Source organism: Bison bison, unplaced genomic scaffold (genome assembly GCF_000754665.1).
Source record: "Bison bison bison isolate TAMUID 2011002044 unplaced genomic scaffold, Bison_UMD1.0 scf7180017864139, whole genome shotgun sequence".
Taxonomy (NCBI): domain Eukaryota; kingdom Metazoa; phylum Chordata; class Mammalia; order Artiodactyla; family Bovidae; genus Bison; species Bison bison.
In genome coordinates, this window is record NW_011494711.1 from 5,486,782 (window position 1) to 5,499,423 (window position 12,642).

General features: G+C 38.2%; 1 pseudogene; it reads left to right on the forward strand.

The window, feature by feature from the left end:
• Positions 1-6,449: 6,449 nt before the first annotated feature.
• LOC104988647 overlaps positions 6,450-12,642 on the forward strand; it is a 167,224-nt pseudogene continuing 161,031 nt past the window's right edge.

The window sequence follows — 12,642 nt, forward strand, 5'->3', positions numbered from 1 at the left end:
AAATTAAAGGGAGAAAAGGGAAAGCTCTTACACTGTTGGTGGGAATGCAAACTAGTACAGCCACTATGGAGAACAGTGTGGAAATTCCTTAAAAAACTGGAAATAGAACTGCCTTATGATCCAGCAAAATTTATTTATTTTAATTGGAGGCTTATTGCTTTACAATATTGTGGTGGTTTTTGCCATACATTGACATGAATCAGCCATGGGTGTACATGTGTCCCACATATTGTCATTGCTTAGCTGGTAAGTCATATCTGACACTTTTGTGACCCCATGAGCACTATAGCTTGCCAGGCTCCTTCTGCCCATGGGATTTCCCAGGCAAAAATACTGGAGTAGGTTGCCATTTCCTTCTCCAGGGGATCTTCCTGACCTAGGGATTGAACCTGTGTCTTCTGCTTGGCAGGCATATTCGTTACCAATGAGCCACCTGAGAAACCCATCTAATAGTATTAATGTGGTTCTAAAAAAGATGTGTGCCCCCAAAGGTTATATTTTGAGTTCTACCAAGATAATCAAAGCATCAGCTCATTTCCAAAATCACAGTAAATCACTCTCTAGAAACATCGTATCAAAAATGAAGCAGACAATGGTGGCCAGGGTTTGTACTATCATGCTAGGACTTGGGTAGTAGAATCTGCCCTTGCCCATCAGATGACCTGGGGCATGATAATCCTTCAGGGTTTGAACCTTGTTTTGTTTTGGCAGTTGACTCAGCGGGAACACCAGAAATTAGCCTTTAGGAGGGGCAAAAACTGGAGGGGAAACAAAGCCTACAGAGATTGGAGAAAGTGTTTCCTAATTATTATTTCTAGGTAATCCCTCTAGGTTCCCATTTTCCTGGCTCACAGAGAACTGGGACCTATTAGTAACTGACAAGTCCAAGGCAAGCAAATGACAGAGAAATTTATAGCTCATTTAATGTTTCCCTCAACACCTGCTATGCGCTGGGAGGACTGGGAAATGCTAGGAGTGGAGGGGTGCACAGACTCAGCACCAGATGGTGGATTGGACAAAACATCCTCAAAGCTCCCTTTCAGCCCAGAGTCCTATAAGCCTAAAGAAAATGGAAAACTAAGGTAATAAGGCTACCAATTCTGTGTATAACACAGCAAAACCAACAAAACAACCCCAAGACCCTTAAATGCAACACCTAGGAAACAAAAAGGGTGTGTTTCTGTGGTCCATGGTGCTTCAGTGTTCTGTGAGCCTAGCAGCCATTCAAGCTCCCAGTCATATGACAGAAAGCTCAAGCCCTTCACTGCAGTTTTCCTGAGCTTACTGCCTTCTGATTTAAACACATGTTCCCAAAGTGCTAAATGAAATCTTATTCCAAAATTATGAAACTAAATATTTTCCTTAGACATATCTTACATTGCTCTGTATGCCAGGGAAATTTCCCATGACCCTTGGAGTCACCTCTGTTTTTTTTGTTCCCATACACACTTCTTCTGGGACGTAAGACAATCCGGTTGAAGGCTAACGTATAAGTATCCGGTGGCATGTCCAACAAAGCTGTTATTTTATCAGGAAGAACTGAAAGCTCATTTCAGAAACTGAAGCTTCTCAGGAATGAACCAAATGATTTGGTAGACATGCCTTGAAATTTATCAGAAAATTACGAGTATTGTTTTGTTAGGAGATAGGAATTAACTAATGTTTCTAAAATGCCTGACTTTAGATCAAGAATTTCAGCAACTTGATGCACTCAAGATGGAGAACCCATATTTTTTTTTTTAAACTGCCACCCTCACAACTTTGTTCTAACTGTAAGTACAAGGGATGGGTTTAGGGTATTATATTAACAGAGATTTGAAGATATACCAGGAAGAAGATTGCATTTCAAGCAGCCAACACCCCCAAAGAGGTTAAATTTTGGCTTAGCTGTTGATTGCTTTTCAGAGTCAAAGACAGAGAATTAATTAAAGTCAGTACTCAGTAGACATAGTTGCTATTAAGTAGCATTTGAAATCTGATTTAATTCACAAAGTGGCTGATGGAAAGAACAACAGTCTAATTTTTCAAATTAAGCAAAATTTATTATCAAACTCACTGACAAACGTTTAGATTTAAATAAGCTAGAGACTACAAACAGACATAAGTGGCAAAACCAATTTAAAATCCACAGAGATGCACAGTAATTATTAAAGCAAATGACAATGGTAAATATTTCAGTGACATAACGGCAAGGGGCTATTTTGCTGAATACATTCAATTTAAGCTGTTTAATCACTTAAACTCATCCTATTTTCTCAAAGTATCCTGGGTCTTTTTTAAATCTTTTCATTTGCTTATTTCTTTCTTTGTTTTTGCCTTGAGGAAAAAAAAATGTATTTGCTTCATCTCTAAGCTAAAGCTAAGAAACCAGGCTGAGAGAAAGTAAAAATTATAACAATATATTCAGGTTTGATGGTGAGGAGCATTGTTGAATAGGGGATAGAAAAAAATGTTTTTTTAATTATTCCAAATATTTTAATCTGTTTTTAGACTCATTTTCACTTTTGTCTAACAAAAGTATCTGTCTTCAAGACTCTTCCCAAATGTCCACAAGGAAACTTCTGAAATTAGTCTCCTAATGTTTTATGTGCTCATTTTTACGACCCACATGTGTTTCATCTTTGTCTTGTTATTTCAGCAATTATTTCTTTGAGTATTGGCAGTGACAGGACAACAAGGAATACACAAAACTTCTGAATTGCAACACCAAACTTTCTATTTAGTTTGTGTACAGTTAGGGATGGTCAAAACATATACACAATTTCTATTTTTAACACTTTTGGTTTTGAGAATATGCTGTGGTTTTAAATTTTATTTTATATGGTGAGATTATATGTATTCAGTGTTTTCTGTAGCATCTCAGATTCTATATTATTAGCTAATCATGGATTTCTTGAAAACTGCTTTTTTGAATTGACCTATAGGAATAGTTGGTGCCACATTATTTTCTCCAGTGTACAGAATTTTCTACTTTTGTACCATTTGTTTCCATTACTAATCATTGCTAGATCTGCTGGAGATCTTCCGTTTTCACCTACAGAGCCACTCACCACTCTTTTCCACTCTGTTCTCTGCTCCTGAGAGAGGCTGGTCCATATGAGCTGCAATAATGGGTTCCCTTGCCCTCCATCTTCTTGTTGGGTTTGACTGCTGGTAAGATCAGAGGCAAGGAAAAGACAAAGTTGAGGTATTTATTTCCCCTTAGATGTGCTATTCATTTTTGTCAGGACCTGGACTGATAATCAGGCAGGGTGTATTTTCCTTTGTTTGAATATTTTTTAAAATATGTGATAAATAACTTTTATTCCATGCTGTGTTCTATGAAGGGTTTGGCACATTTTAAAGCAATGCATCAACTATACAAGACAAAATAAAATGAATATTGGCAAGAAAAAAATGAGGCAAAGGGAAAGTAAGGGGCAAGATCTTAATTGGAATCAGTAGCTATGTTAGCACGTAAAATGAAGACCAAAAAAACACTTTGCATTCGCTAAACTCATCTTTGAACTAGTAGATGAAAAGAGAAAAATGTTTAAAAAAGCTTTACAGAAGTATAACATCCTTCATATCAAGAACAGATATTTCCATTAAGATAAAGAGGAAGCTGTAATGCAGTAAATGACATCTTTAACCACATTCTCAATGACTGACTAAATCACAAGAGAATATTTTCCAATGCTGCTTTATTCCTCAAAACATCACAATGTTACTGTATGACCTCTATAATTTTTTTTCCTAAGGGGAATCTGTACATAATATACCAACAAAGTCTTGTGTTCAATTTTGTGGGGCAGGGGGAGGGGGACAGCAGTAGATGGTTAGGGAAGATAACTTGAATGAGACTTAACTTTTAAGGACATATGATGAGTGTTTGGAGTAATATGATATATGCTTATTTTTGTTTAGAAGATTCAAAAATTTGTTGGCCAACATCAAAATGATCAGACATCAAGATGAAGGAGGCCAGACTGAAGATATATTGCATTAAAAATATTTAATCTACCCAGCTTTGAAATGATCATAGATGGGTAGAATTGTGATGTGGGATTGGCATACAGGTTACAAATTAAGGAATCTTAAAAATAATTTTTCCTTTTAAAATACTTGTAATTAGTACCATAGCCCACTGGTGGCACTAATCTAGACAGACTTTTAAGACTCCTAGAATATAAACTCGTGCATCATAATAGATCCATATGGTGCTTAATAATGTTAGGAGCACTATAACAGACACTGTTTTAACCCCACCATAATTGGATAAGATGGGCACTGTTGTCCTTATTTTGCAGATTAAACGAATAAGGCATAGAAAGGAAAGATGATTTGCCCAAAGTTTTACAGATGGTATATAGAGGAGCTTAGAGTAGAATCTAGGAGGTGTGTCAACTTTGATCTAGCTTCCCAGGCAGCATTAGTGGTAAAGAACCCATCTGCCAATGCATGAGATTTAAGAGATATGGATTTTGTCCCTGTGTCTGGAAGATCCCCTGGAGGAGGGCATGGCAACCCACTCCAGTATTCTTGGCTAGAGAATCCCATGGACAGAGGAACCTGGTAGGCTACAGTCCATAGGGTCACAAAAAGTCAGACATGCCTGAAATGACTTAGCACACACGTGCTGTTTACTATATCATGGTCTACGACTCAATTCTTAAGGGACTGAGGGGGGAAATCTGCTTGTGAAAAAGCAGTGCTCACTCAACATGAAAGAAAAGATCTGAGTGTATAAATTTCAGAGATCAAAGTTTAGAAAGAACTTTAGAAATTAGTCTAGCCCCACATTTTTCTACTGAAGAAACCCCAAATGGCTTAGACTCAAAACAGTTTCATCTTCGTTCCATTCCATTGATTTGTAACACTTACCTCAAAGGAGTACTAAGTCAAGTGAAAGAATCTCTCAGGTATATATAAAGCTCTGAATAATCAAGCTAGCAGTTTTGAATGCAATTTTTCAATAGGAATTTTTTTTTTAATTAAAAGTGATCACATTTTATTCCTCTACTGGGTTCTGAGTCCAAGTGGCCATGCTGCCTCAAACTACAGATCCCACACTGCACTGAGGTGTCCCAGAGTCACACAGGAAACTTACAAGGGTTATACTGGGTATTTTCAATTTCAGAGGGAAACATGGTCATAACTGACATCTGTTAACACCATGAGAACTGCTAGATCGAGGTAGTTCATAGTTAAAACATTAGATTGTGCTACATTCCTTTCAGTGATAGCTTATTATTATAAAGCTGAGTTTTTGGCAGGTGCTATAATAAAAAGGAAATGTGGCACCATAATCAATGTGAATCGAAAGTGAGGGTAGTGACATCTAACCTGATTCTGAGATTGAAGATATTGTACAATACCCACATTACATTAGCAAGCAACTGTGGCTGCATAAGAATGAACTAAAATAGCTTATCTTTCACCATATTTGCATTCTTTTAAAAATGGCGGCTAAGTCGCTTCAGTCGTGTCCGACTCTGTGTGACCCCATAGACGGCAGCCCATCAGGCTCCCCCGTCCCTAGGATTCTCCAGGCAAGAACACTGGAGTGGGTTGCCATTTCCTTCTCCAGTGCATGACAGTGAAAGTGAAAGTGAAGTCGCTTGGTTGTGTCCGACTCTTCGCGACCCCATGGACTGCAGCCTACCAGGCTCCTCCGTCCATGGGATTTTCCAGGCAAGAGTACAGGAGTGGGGTGCCATCGCCTTCTCCGAAAAAATGGCTAGTAGGTTGTAATGAGGTGGATGAGCCTAGAAGCCTGTTATACAGAATGAAGTAAGTCAGAAAGAGAAAAACAAATATTAACGCATATATATGGAACCTAGAAAAATGGTACAGAAGAAACCTATTTGCAGGACAGGAATAGAGATACAGACATAGAGAATGGATGGACATGTGGACACAGCGGCAGGGGGTTGGGGGTGGGTGAAGGAGAGGGTGGGATGAATTGAAAGAGTAGCATTGACATAAATATACTACCATATGTAAAACAGATAGCTAGCAGGAAGCAGTTGTATAGCACAGGGAGCTCAGCTCAGTGCTCTGCGATGACCTAGGCGGGGGATGGGGCAGGGGTGGTGGGAAGGAGGCTCTAGAGGGAGGGTATATGTGAATGTATATATACATATACTTGAGCTGATTCATGCTGTTGTACAGCAAAAACCAACAACATTGTAAAGCAATTATCTTCCAATTAAAAAAATTTTTAATGGGTAGTAGGTTGTTAGGGCATAAAATCAAGTTGTTTTGACACAACTACTTAAATGAAAAGATTTCTTCTGGTTGCTTTGGGGGCAATGTTAAAAAAAAAAATTCTGAGGTACTAAGGATGCCATGAATCAAATACTTGGGAATCTTTGTCCCAGCTTCATTCTTTACCACATGTGCCACCTTGAGCTCCACCTGTATGTACCTCCACATCTTCGTCTATAAAATGGAGGTTATAATGGGACATGCCCCGGTGAGTAACTTCGCGCATTAATAAGTCAGTACATGCCAACCAAGTGGAAAAGAGTCAGGCATAGAATGGATGTTCTAAGTATCAGCCATTCTGCTTATAAAATAACCCAAAGCAGTCTGATTGCAGCGTCTACCTGCTGTTGCTCTTAAATGCAGATGGCAAGAGCTTGGGGACCTGAGTGTGTGAGGCCCATGAGCTAGAGAATTTTCCCCCCTCTATTACTTCTTTTTCTCCTGCTTTATAGGAAAGGAAATGTGCCAGAAATTTTTGGAAAAGTTTCAGCTATGTTGAATGTTCTCTTGGTCACAATTTCAGAAAAGGTAAGGAACTTAATGTTCCACACATACCATGAGGAGCTCTTTATGTGGCCCATCTGTTCCATAAACAGAGTTGAAAAACTTTAGACCGTGTAGCTAGAATGGCAGAATGTCTATATTGATCATTCCTTGGAGGAAATGAACTTTTAAACAATTACCAGTCCCATACTCAAAAGTTAACTCTAGCTTTCTTTTCTTTGGAACTGTAAAGCTATACTACAGCTGTATTTTGGAAATGTCACACCTCTTAAATTGTCTTTTATCTGATTTCCCCATGTAATTATTAGTTTCAAAAGGAGAAGTATATTTTAATTTTCCTTAATTTTTTTCTTCTTCTAATAATTACTCTGTATATATTCTTTACCCTGAAAGCAACATAATGACTTCCAGGCAACAAAAATTTCTGTCTCAAATATTACACAAAATAAGAAAGGCTATTCTGTCCAGAACTATGTAAATTAATTATGGCAATTCATATTATAAATCATGATTTTAGAAGTTATTCCATGGCATTCTAAAACATAATATAATGATAAGTAAAAGGCAGAATGTGTTATTTGGTCACTAAGTTATATCCAACTGTGTGTGACCCCATGGGCTGCAGTCTGATAGGCTCCTCTGTCTATGGTATTTCCCAGATGAGAATACTGGCATTCCCAGGCGAAAATACTGGAGTGGGCTGCCATTTCCTCGTCCAGGGGATCTTCCCAACCCAGGGATCAAACCCCCATCTCCTAAATTGGCAGGAGGAGTCTTTACTGTTGACTCATGAGGGAAGTCCAAAACACAGAATACAAAATTGAATATCAGTATGATCCCAATTTTATAAAAATGGGATTAAATATATTTGTGTATGTACAGGAAAGTAAAAGGAAAAACAGTAAATATAGTTTTAATATTATCTGGTCAACCCCGAATATTCCTTGGAAGGACTGATGCTTAAACTGAAGCTCCAATATTTTGGCCACCTGATGTGAAGAGACGATTCATTGGAAAAGACCCTGATGCTGGGAAAGATTGAGGGCAGGAGGAAAAGGGAGTAACAGAGAATGAGATGGTTGGATGGCATCACTGACTCAATGGACATGAGTTTGAGCAAACTCCGGGAGATAGTGAATGACAGGGAAGCCTGGTGTGCTGCAGTCCATGGGGTCACAAAGAGTCGTTCATGACTTAGCAACTGAACAGCAACAATGTGGATATTTAAGAACTTTTTTTCCTACATTTTGGTTTAGATATAATTATTTTGACTGAAGGAAACAAAATCTATAACTGATATGGCCTACATAATAATATTTCATCATCACAGGTGTCTGGAGATCTGTGATTCAAGTGGTTGGTTCAGCAGCTCAATCATGTAAGTGCTCAGATCATTGTTTCTGGATTCTGTTTGCCTGTCCCTCACAAAGCAAGTTGGCTGCAGCAGTTTTAGTGCCATATTTTCAGATGACAATGTTCAAAGCATGAAGAAAGGCAATATGCAGCCCCTCTTATGCAGTCCTCTATTTTCATCAGAGAAGCAAATATTTCCCCAAAGCCTGTCAGCTGCTATATCACATTGGCTCAAACTGATCACATGTCCTTCCCTGGACATAAGATTACTGCATGTGTCACAGAGCAATTATAATTCATCCCCGGGAGCTAGGCATGTAGCCACTGGAAAAAAGTCAAGGTTGTGTTGCCAAGGAGGATGAGGAGAACTGCTGTAGGATAGGCAATTAATCATAGACCCTACACATTTTAATATATTTCCCAAATAGCCTATGGTGGTCAAGTGATTTATCCAAAAATCAGAATTTATAAACAGAATATTATAAAATAAACACAAAATAAATAAGTATCAATCTCATTTTAAAATGACTCATCATAGGATAAGAGAAATAAGAAATAGGAAAATGTGGATATTTTTCATTCTTATACAGGCATGCTAGCAGACTAGATGGGGAAAATTCTGCCATTCTATGTGGGACACTAACCTAATATCTATGACCAGATTCCTTCTTATAAATAACTGCAATAACTTGAACATCTCAAGAGTTGACAAAAGCTGGTCCCAAACCAAGAAATACTCTCAAAAATTCTGAAGGAAAAGGGTTTCTTTCCAAATACTAACATGCCAAGGAAAAAAATCTCTCAGGCTATTTAAGATAGCTCACTGGGCTGCTGAAACCAAAAAGATTAGTAAAAATTTGGGTATCATCAGAAAACACTGTACATTTCCTGTAAAATGACTCAGTATCTTGGAATAGAACAGTGCATGGAGTTTAGGAATGCATACTGCATTTAGAGGTAATTGATAAAGAAGTGTTGGGATAATTAATTGCTGCTGTTGTTGTTTAGCCACTAAGTGTGTCTGACTCTTTGCAACCCCATGGACTGCAGCATGCCGGGCTTCCCTGTCCTTCACCATCTCCCGGAGCTTGATCAAGCTCAAACTCAAACTCAAACTCATTGGAACAGTTATGCCATCCAATCATCTTGTCCTCTGTTGTCCCCTTCTCCTCCTGACCTCAATCTTTCCCAACATCAGGGTCTTTTCCAATGAGTTGGCTGTTCGCCTCAGGTGGCCAAAGTATTGGAGCTAAAGTTTCAGCATTAGTCCTTCCAATGAATATTCAGGGTTGATTTGCTTCAGGATTGACTGGTTTGATCTCCTTGATGTTCAAGGGACTTTCAAGAGTCTTCTCCAGCTCCACAGTTTGAAGGCATCGAATATTTGGTGCTCAGCCTTCTTTATGATCCAACTTTCACATCTGTATATGACTATTGTATAATTAACAGGGTGTGAAAATAGTTTAGAAATCTATTTTTATAAAAATTCTGGACCAGAAGGATGCCTAAACCAAATTCCAGGACTCTAGTACAACCAGCTTCCCTGGTGGCTCTGATGGTAAAGAATCTGCCTCAAGGCAGAAGACCTGGGTTCAATCCCTGGGTTGGGAAGATCCCCTGGAGGATGAAATGGCAACGCATTCCAGTATTCTTGCCTGGAGAATCTCCATGGACAGCCTGGTGGGCTAAGCAAAGTGTTAGACATGACTGAGCAACTAAGCACACAAACTAAGCACAGAATAACCCACAACCTTGAATTGGCATGACTCACAACTTTTAAATACTAGCTAAGAGGCTGGCTTTCATGTTGGCCCCCATGACCAGAGAGGAAGCCAGTCTCAGAGATGCAGCTTAAACTGTCAGATGACTCTGCAAAGCAAAGGTAGAAATAAGAGAAGACTCTACAGTCAATGATGAAAAAGAACCTAAGGCAGATACTGTCAGGAAGAGAGAGTTCCAAAATGGAATGTGATGGTAAATAAAAAATTGGAAAAGACCAATTATGTAGTGGGAAGAAACCATAGGACTGTATGAAAATTGGACAGACATTACTTTTCTAGTTTGTAGAGTTTCTTAAGTTGTAGGTTCCTGGCTTTCCTCCTGCATTTGAGAGCATCAACAGGAGTATCTGTACCACAGGAAGCAGGATTCAGGATTCAGATAATTTTATGAGTAGGTGATGCACCACTGGCGGTGGTTTAAATCATATTCTTCATTATGTTTATTGTAATTTAAAAACAACCTTTCTTAGGGTCATTATTGTTAATATTTGTTCACTTAAGTAATGATTGAATATCTATACTATTTCAGAACCCATGCTATGCTGTGAGGCTAGTGCAGTGATAAAGCAAATTTCTTCAGCATGGGCAGGATCAGGGATGTGTAAACCAGCATGTAACCAGTACATGTGTAAACCAGCACATGTAACCCAGCATGTGCTGGGTTGTACAGTCGTGCCCCCTCTGTGTGACCCCATGGACTGTAGCCCCCCAGGCTCCTCTGTCATGGGAGTGTTCAGGCAAGAATATTGGAATGGGTTACCATTTTCTTCTCCAGGGGATCTTCCTGGCCCTGGAATCAAACCAGCTTCTCCTGTTTCTCTTGTATTGCAGGTGGATTTTTTATAAGCCACGAGGAAAGCCACAGGATCAGGAATGAAGTGTACCCAATTGTACCCAATGTGGCATTTGTTTGCTCTGTCCTTAAGTTTGCATGTGGCAGACGTTCAAAAAACAAATAGGGTGTTATTAGAATTCCGTCCTAGTCTCTAAATATTCTTGTTGTTGTTCAGTTGCTAGTCGTGTCTGACTCTTTGTGACCCCAGGCACTGCAGCTCACCAGGCTTCTTTGTCCTTCACTATCTCCCAGAGTTTGCTCAAACTTATGTCCATTGAGTTGGTGATGCCATCCAACCATCTCATCCTCTGTCACCCCCTTCTCCTCTTGCCCTCAATCTTTCCCAGCATCAGGGCCTTCATGGCCACAGCTAAAAAGGCATGAAGTGTTTATAATAAGACAATGTACTCTCCCACTCCAGTATTCTTGCCTGGAGAATTCTAAAGACAGGGGAGCCTGGAGGACTGCAGTCCATGGGGTCACGGAGAGTCCAACATGACTGAGTGACTAATACATACACACACACACACACACTCTTCTCAGAAGCTCTGTTATTTAGACAGTAATTTATTGAGAATTCTTTATAAACAAAGCAAACTCTGTACCATCTGAGGAGGTACAAATGAAAAAGGAAGAGCATGTTTTTGTCCTGTACTATCTAATGAGAAGTGCAAGCTCATTATACTATTAAAAAAGGCTTACTAGCATATCAAGGAAATCAAGTATCTCTAAAATTGTCAGTAGTAATAGAGAGTATATGTTCATGTGATCATTTAATTTCTTATGAAGTTCATCATGTAAGTCCATGTGCTTGGGTTTAACAAAAATATAACCTAGAACAAAGTACCTGCTCTGCAAACTCCTCAGGAAAATGTGTGGTAGAATAAATCAACTGCTTTATAAAGTAGGCATTTGTGTACTAATTCTCATATAAAATCTCAACCAGAGTTAATCGTTTTATTCTATTTGAACATTGAAGCATAAAAACAATAAAATTAATGGCATGTGAATGATAAGGCTTCATGACTTGAGGTTACTGCCAAATTGTCCCAACAGATGTTAGTAAGTTTTAATAATGTTGGAATTTTGGTAATAATTTATTTGGCTGATTGGAGATTGTGTATAGTAACATTAAACTGATAATATTCATTATATACTTTAATTATTTCTAGGCTCTCATAGCTTTTGTTGTTACCTGGAATACCATGAAAATTCAAGACAATACTTAAATGTGAGCTTTGTTATGCTCCTTAGGGCAGGAAGTTTGTGCAGGGTGTGCTTACAAATGATAATTACAATTAACAGTACAAATAATGAATTATGCTAAAATCAGTTAAAACCACAATGATAGTTTTTTATATAAAATCCCTCAATATAGGAAATAATAAAATAAGCCCTAGTCATTGGGTTAATTAGCCCCATTCTGATTAATACTGGTGAGGATTTAGAGATATAAGGAAAAAGAAAATGTATACAATAGGAATGTAAAGAGCATGATAATAAGTATTTTGCCAAATAAGATCTGAGAAACATATCTCATGTAGCTATATAATTGTGGGTGGGTTATAGAGAAATATTCAATGCTTAGGTGAATGCAAGGAGATAAAATTATTTCACCCCCCAATTCCATTACAAAAAATGTCAAACACACAAAAAAATGTTCAAATGTACAGAAAATTTGAAAGATGTATAGCAAATACCTATATATCTACCACCTAGGTTTAGGTCATATCAAATAACATGATTTTTACTAGAAAGAGTCATAAGAAAACATTAGAGAAAAGAGGAGAAGTCACTCAAAGTGGGAGTTAAAAAATTGACACAATAAGTGTGTCCTTTATAAAAATAAGAAATAAAATTCAAATAAGATGCTATTTGAACTATTACCAAAATATTAAAATGTCACAAAACCAACAAGAA